The sequence below is a fragment of the Phasianus colchicus genome, chromosome 6 (assembly GCF_987193195.1).
Source record: "Phasianus colchicus chromosome 6, bPhaCol1.hap1.1, whole genome shotgun sequence".
Taxonomy (NCBI): Eukaryota; Metazoa; Chordata; class Aves; order Galliformes; family Phasianidae; genus Phasianus; species Phasianus colchicus.
This window is the reverse complement of record NC_143441.1, coordinates 42,727,379-42,735,917: the sequence shown is the minus strand read 5'-3', so window position 1 is coordinate 42,735,917 and position 8,539 is coordinate 42,727,379.

The following is an 8,539-nucleotide window of genomic DNA, read 5'->3' as shown; positions in this document are numbered from 1 at the left end:
CTGCCTGAAATGAGATGTACAACAGCTCTGTAATCAGACTGCCCTTTTTTTCTCCTGAGGAACAAAAATGCTTATAAACTCCTGACATGATGTATGAGCTTCTTTGATTAAACAAGCAATGTCCATTTATAATTTGTTGAGGGAAACTGTGTTAAGACATAAAAGAAGTAAATGGACCTACAAATTATTTACTCATGTATTTACTTAAGAACTTTAATTTTACTAAACATACTGTGCTATTAAGAGATTTTAATCAAGCACTGAGTATGGCCTACATTTTTAACAGAATTGCACTCAAAGTTCTATTTACTTAATCCATTTCATATTCAAATCTGCAGATAATATGACTTTTCTTTGCAGGATATCACTGTGGAAGAAAACTTTACCCTTGAAACTTCCATATTTCCATTTTTGTAAACAGATCCTTCTATATCCAGTCCTCTCATACCTATACTCACTAAAGCTGCTCACTCAACTGTCCCGTCCTGCTCAGTTCAAGCACTTCACAAGGTTTCTCAGTATTTGCTAGAAATCAGGGTGGTTGTTGTCATCGTTTATTCCTTGCTGGGTTTGTGCTTAGAGCCTACCTCACTCCCACATCCTTTTAGTTGAATCTCTGATATTCCTCTTTAGCAGCAAAACAGGCTTTTTATTCTCTTCAAGAAGTTCTTCCATATCATGTAATTCTCCAACTTTGTAGTGATTTCATAACCACAAGTGAAATTATTACTTTGTCATTTCATCAGCAGAACATTAAATGATAGGGAACTTTTCTCTTTTTGACAACCTTTACCTTAACCTTCAACTACTCTATTAAGAGGCAATGATCATTGCTACAAAATTTTATCACATATATTCATATCTTATGCTGACTTTCAACTTTCCCTTTTCCCCTTAGCTTGAGTTAAAGTGCTAAATATGAATTACTTTATGGTGAACTGTAACTAAATGAGGGTAAATAGATAGTTCATGTTTTAAATCACTACTTTCCCTCTGCAAAAGAATTTCATAGAGATTTCAGTCAAAGACTTTTCTGTTCCAGAAGATGAGCTTCTAATGGAAATGTTTGATATGGGCTTTCATTATGCATTTTAAAATTTCCCAGTGGGGTGCACTAAAACTTAATGTTGGTATGTGCAGTGTAGGCAAACATGGGCAAACATGGGCATGTATGAAGAAACTTCTAGAATCTTTTCCTTTTGGAAATTTTAATTAAAATAAGTAAAAAGATAAAACAGGTACTGTATATTTTAACAAAACTTCTTATAGTTCTCCCTCAGTCTTAGTTTTTACCTATTGAAAACTGCATTGCCCTATGATAACTAATTACTAAGTATTTTTCTTTCCTCTTCTTCAGACATTACTAAATCTGTTGCCATGAATATATCATCTCCATCATCAGATTCTCCAGTTACACACAATATTCAGATATGCTTTCTTTAATGTTTTTATTTATTTATTTGGTAATACTATTGCAAACACTACTTCTCAGCACAAAAATGAGAAATTCACTGGGACTTGTGTGTTAGCTCTTGTATTCACAAAAATTTACAGGGAGTGGGGTTTCCAGGTCTCAGTGCTGGTTTCCTTATTATACAATTCAGACTGAAACTTTCGTCATTTAGAAAAATTTGGAAGGAGATCTGTATTTGTGGCCTTCGGATTACAGGTAAAGTGAATAACAGATTTGATTTTCACTGATTTTTATTAAAGTCTGTAATAGTTATACTTACAGTATTTGAGTGGTGGGAAAGTTGGTATTTCTTGCTTTCATTTCAAGATTGGTTTGGGATTTGAAGAGATTGAAACTATACAAAAAGTGAAAAAATCATTCAAGGAAGACAGAAGGTGGTGAAACGGTAATCAGAATACATGCAAACCTGATTAGGCTTTTCACGGTACCAAGGGAGAAATAAAATCTTACATTTTTATTTTTAAAATCTACGTCTCTTTTCTATTTGGAGATTACTTCAAGAGTCAAAAACACTACCAAGAAATTCTTTCTTTCCAAAAGTAAAAATAAAATTATTAAACAGAAATATAGGCTTTTACCTTTCCAGATATCCTTATTAGATGCATTCCCTTCTGTATATCACCAACGTATGACATTAAATATTCCAACAGAGATTTAATGTCAGTGGTAATTCAGTAAAGATGTAATGTCACAGGTAACTCCCAAATTTTCAGTTCTCAGTGTTGCACCGTTATGCCATCATTTTTCCAAGGAGGAGCTTGTACTGAACTTTTATTTTTTTTGCTGCCACATCCTTCAGGAAACCTCTTAGTGCTCTGGGATTGCCTTGCTTTATTTTTTTCTCTTCTATTTCATTGAAGAGACCCTGGAGAAGGAAGCCCAGTGTCATGGTTTTGGAGGATATCCTTCCACATACCACAAATGCGTAGGAATATGTTCAGGGAGACTAATAACACACACAGGAGTATGCCCACAAAAAGGAGCATCAATTTGGCATTTGAAAAACGTGTGACAAACTGAGAAGAAAGCCTGGAAACTTGTCTGAACATTGTGTTGTTTGTAAAATTAGCTATTCCATTTGGGATGTAAGTGTCAAAATTCAAATCATACCACATCACATATAAGTACCATGCAGGTGTCTCCATCAGTGCCCTTATTTGGTTATATATGAACACAATTCCACAACAAGAAATCATGACATTGATAATTAGCCAATAAATCATGAGAAACATGATGGCTTTTAATCTCTTACACAGCACCCCCACAATAAAGAGTGGGTTTATTGCTGGTAGCTGCTAAAAAGGGATTCATGAATGGAAGCTGACGAGAGGAGAAAAAAAAAAGGAAAAAGCACTGCCCAGACTAAGCAGCGCTCAAAGTTTACAAATATCCCAGAATACTGGCAGTACACCTGGGCTTTCAAGGTCAAGTTTTCCAGCACAGAAACCTGAACTACTGATAATGTTCCCTAACGAAGCTCTCTGAGAACAGAGAAAGAGATTCATTCTAAAAGCTAAAAAGCAACTTCTGCCTGCATTCTCCACCAAAAACTGTCATGGAGTCAACTAGATTCTCCTGTGACAGGGGTGCAGTAGGCCCCTCGCTCCCCCCTCCGGCCCCACAAAATGGAAGGGAAAGGGAAAAGAGATGGAGATGGGAGCTGGGCACAAGGAAGGAAGAAAAAAACAGCAGCAATGATCTATGGAGGAAAACTTATTTTAATAACTATGATATCAGAATGCAAGATAGCACAATATAATACAATCTAATTGAAATTGAGACTAATAAATTGAATAAAATAGGAGAGAGAGAGTTCCCAAGACCAAGTCAAACCTGAAAAGCTTGGAACAGCTAGGAAAGCACCCTCCAGCACCCACTGCAAGGCTGTAAGAGACCGCCCCACCCAGAAGGGCCAGATCCTACGACTTCCATAATGTATAGGGATAGGTACTGGAATTTGAGCATTAGCACCAGTGCACTACATGATGTTATGATGTGGAATACTGAAAACAAACAACAAAAAAACAAACACAAAACCACGACACCCAGTTATCATGGAGATTCTCCTCACATGGGAGACCATCTGGGAGGAGGAGCTGTCACTCATATGTCCATGCCTTTGTTCCCAACAGAAGTCAGCACTGCAGTTACAGTTCCACCAGGTACATGGTTCAATCAGCTGCTCATTAAATTGCATTTAGTAATACTAAAGCAAAATCTGCTCTAAGGAGTAGAAGACAAACCTATTTTACCCAGTGCTGCAAACTTGTTCTTCAATGGTGTGGAATGGCAGCTCCTCCTCGTTAGCAATATTTACTCCTATAAATTGAAATGCCAAGTATTCTGTTGCAAAAGTTATTCTGCACAGCCAGGAAGACATAGAGTTTATATTGTTTATTGATGCTTAAAATGTAGAGAAAGTGGGAAACTTTATTGTCTGTATTCACACATTAACAACCTAAGCTGTTTTTTTTTTTTTTTTTCTTTTCTTTTTTCTTTTTTTTCACTTTTTTGCTTGTTTGTTTTTTAAGATTTCCACAACCTGGATAACTAGCTTATCATTATTTGAAAAAATCCCGATTCTGAGTCTTTAAGTGAAATTCTTCTTACGGTAATACTGCATACAGTCTTCCTGTAGTAAACAAAACCAGACTGTAACTAAACATATTGTCAGAGACTGAGTTCCATGGTTTTTACTCTAAAGAATCACCTAAGCTAGCAGTTTTTCTTTTCTTTGTTTTTCTACTTTAGTAATTTGTTCAGAATATTTCTGGCTAGAAATAACAAAACCAAGAAAATTAATGCTGTTTTTAATTTGTTCAAAAATGTTCAAATTTTATGAGAAAACTAAAGACCCTTTTAATTCCATAGTAAGAAACTGAAAATAGAATATTCCTTAGCTCTGAATTTTACCTAAAGTCTTTGAAAGTAATGCTGAATTTTAAAAATGAAATAAACATAGCTTAAATCTCTTCTAGGTGGCTGCCATTCTCAGTGATTAGGATTCTGTTCACTGATGCTTTTTTGCAGGTATTGTAATTATAGCTTGCAAACTGAAAGCACAAGATAATTGTTATCAGCATGTTTACGAGTTAAAAGCAATGCTGAAATATATTTTATTGTTCCACACTGAACGTGTAAATGTTCTCACACAAATGTTACCCCACTGTATTGTCCTACTATTTGGTGATGATGCACAGCCTCCTATCCATACTTATTCTTGTGCAATTTCTTAAAAAATTCAGATCATTCAAGACCCACCTGAATGCCAACCTGTGCAATCTGGGAGTCTGCTTTGGCAGGGGGATTGGACTAAATGATCTCTAGAAGTCCTTTCCAGCCCCTACAGTTCCGTAATTCTATGATTCTGTGATCATACTTCTAAACATAGAGGCAACATAAAAAAATATTAGAGGCTTTATGGTACTCTCTATACATCATTGCATTTAGATTTGAAACAGAGAAAAGTCCTCGTGGTTCTAGTTGCTGTTTTTAAACATATGTAATCTGGAGCGCAGCTCTGCTTAATACACAGTAGTCAAAAGAAGAATCTCTAGAAATGTCAACCAATTGCCTATGTCCGCTGTAACTGTTTACTTGACTGAAAATCTTGAAAACTCTCGTGCACTTGGGACTATGACTTGATTGCATAATCACTACCACATTTTGACCATTGCATTTAAATGCACCTACAGGGTACCTTTTTTTTTTTTTGTAAATAAAAAAAAAAAAGAAAAAAAATGTTTTTTTTTCCAATGTACTCTTTTAGCAAAATATTTGTAAAACTATGTATGAGATGAGCAGACTTTGTCAAAAGTTGCACCTAATTCACATGTTTAGAAGCACCAAGGTTGGAAAAGACCTCTAAGATCATTCAGTCCAGCCAACCACCTACCGCAAATGTTCCCACTAAACTATGCTCCTTAGTACCATGAACACTTCCAGCAGAAGTGGCTCAACAACCTTCTTGGGCATACTGTTCCAATGCCTGTCCACTCTTTTGGAGAAGTATTTCCTAATATCCAACCTGAATCTCCCCTGGTGTAACTTGAGGCCATTCCCTCTTGTCATATCACTGTTACCCGGGAGAAGAGGCTGATCCCCCACCTCAATACAACCTCCTTTCAGGTTGTTCTAGAGTTGCCTTTCATGAACCTATGGTGTCTGGGCCTGATCTCATGGCTGTCCCACACCTGCTATGTGATCACTCTCAAAATAATCTGTTCCATAACCTTCCCTGGCAGGATACTTATCCTATGAAATATCATAGAGTCATTTGAGTTGGAAGGGACCCTTAAAGGTCATGTAGTGCCACTCATCTGCAATGAACAAGAACACCTACAACTAGATCAGGTTGCTCAAAGTTCTGTTCAGTCTTACCTTGAATGTCTCCAAAGATGGGGCATCCACAATATCTCTGGGAAACCTGTTCCAGAGCTTCAGTATCCTTGCCATAAAAATCTTCTTCCTTATATCCAGTCTGAATCTCCCCTCTTTTAGTTTGAAACCATTTCCGCATGTCCTATCACCACAAACCCTACTAAAGAGTCTGTTCCCTTCTTTCTTATAGCCCCCTTTTAGATACTGGAAGAACTGAAATGTGGACTAGAACAGCAAACAAGTTGATTCCTGCTTTCCCTCACCAAAAAAAAAAAAAAAAAAAAAAAAAAAAGATGAGGATGTCTTCATTATGTAGAAGAGAACAACTGTGTAAAAAGTAGATATCAGTAATGAAAAAGCACATTTAGACTTCTAATTTTACTTCTGTAAATTGACAGCTAAGGGCTGCACATTGATTATTGTTCCACACAGACACATATAGAATCACAGAATCACAGCAGAACTGTAGGGATTGGAATGGACCTCCAGAGATCATCAAGTCCAACCCCCCTGCAAAGCAGGCTCCCTACTGCAGGCTGAACAGGTAGGTGTCCAGGCAATATGAATATCTTGAATATCTCCATAGAAGAAGAATCCACAACTTCCCTGGGCAGCCTGTTCCATCACCCTTGTGATGGAACTGTGAAGAAATTCCTTCGCATGTTGATGCGGAACTTCCTATGCTCCAGTTTATGTCCATTTCCCCTTGTCCTATCCCCAAAGACCACTGAAAAGAGTTTCTATTAAGTTTCTAGTACACTTTCTTAGATGCAGAACCATCAATTTTCTGGCTGGATGTGCTTTGGTTTCTGGGGATTTCCTGATCAGGGGCCTATGAACACGGGATTAATCAGCTACAGGGACAACATATTCTGCAGCTCGGTTTATCTCATCTGTACACTGTATGTAAAGATTGCATTCCACAGTATGCTGAAAATACAGGCACAATTTCACCTCAAGTTGATTTGCTGTTTTAAAAAGTGAAGATTGATTTGATCCAAAGTAAGTACAACTTTTTCTGTAGTTGTGGGCAAATGTAGTTGGAAACTGTCAAATTTTTAATATCTCTAAAGCTTTTACAAACGTACAGTCAATAAGCTGCAGCTATTTCTGTGGACCTTTTGCAAAGATCTTTGCAGACAGCTTTTGGAAATGAAGGCACTTACCCCCATTAGAAAGGCAGCCTTAATGCTTTAGGAAGTACTTTCAACTAATGTTCCCACTGGTAAATTGGCTATCCATTTCTTCTCAAAGATGTCTAAGATGTAAATGGTCTTTTTCAGAGTATGGAGGTTGTGCGTTGAAATCTGCTGTTCAACAATCCCAACTGCATATTATTATCCCAGTGCTGATTGCAAGATTCCATTGACCACAAGCTGCCTGTCTGCCTGTCTAGATGGTGTGATTAGTGTATAATCAATCTTTAATCCAATCAGAAAAGTCTCTGCTTGCAATTGATAAATGTCTCGGCAGGGTACTGATGAGGCCAGAGCCTTAGTATCTCTAAGGGGGCACCTGCAGCATGTGAGGTGCAGAAACTAGGCAGGCTGATCTAACAGAAAGGAATTAAAGTGATCTGTAAAAAATCTGATAAACAACATTCAAACTGAACAAACCAGCCAGCTAAAGTGAGGAGCTCAACAGCCAAAGAGCCCCTGAAGCGCTGTTCTGCCCTAAATCCTAACACATGGGGAGAATCATCTTTTAACTTGGAAAGACCATCCCAGATATAATTTTTAGCTTCTGGTTATTAGCCACAAGAGTAATTTATCTTATTATATTATTTTCTTCAGTGCATACATTCCCCTGTGCTATGTCAGTTTTGTACTTATTGTCTTTATGCTTTCATAGGATGCTGGAATGGAATATGTTTGTGAATTTCCAAGTCAGATTGCCAAGAAATAACTGAATAACTGCCTGTACTTTGTATCTTCTTTTTTAATTTCTTAACCCAAATTATTAATTTTTCTCTTTGGCTCAGTGTTTGTTCCTAATACTGCAGATGGGACACTTATAATTACAGCTCATATTAAAGCTGTTAAAAAATAGCACATTATTATGTGATAAACCCTACGTACTTTATATTAATCTCCTTTGCTTCAGGGCAAACAATTTCTCATAACTTCCCTTCTATGATATGACCTGTTCCTATTCTATTAATATCCAAAAATTAAAAGTGAATCCTGTCCAGCTATCTTATCGAACCCAATAGAATTTCCAGTATATCTCTTTTGTCACAACATTAACATTTCTTAACTGTTCAGATTGTAACCCCGATTTTTACCAATTCTGTAATTATTTTAAGCATAGATATGTGAATTATCTTTATTTTTATAAATACAGATTATTTCCACACACCCCATGGGTTTACTCTCCTTTGTAGCTTCTGAGGGAGCTGCCCTCCCACTTTCATATTTTCAGGGTATCTGGTACCCATCTGAGACACCTACAGCAAAGCTTAAATTTATCTATGTTCACAGTAAGCTTACGATCAAAAGAAACAAAATTAATCTGTCTGTGAAATCTTTTTCTTTTTCTAAATGACCATTTCCAATGTAATCATTTCTCTGCTTTCAAAGTCTTTCTCTAATCAGCAAACAATGAACAACATCACAGTGAAATAATCTAATTGTCACAGATCTGACTTCTGAAAAAAAGCTTTCTGAACTACTTTAAACTTGACAG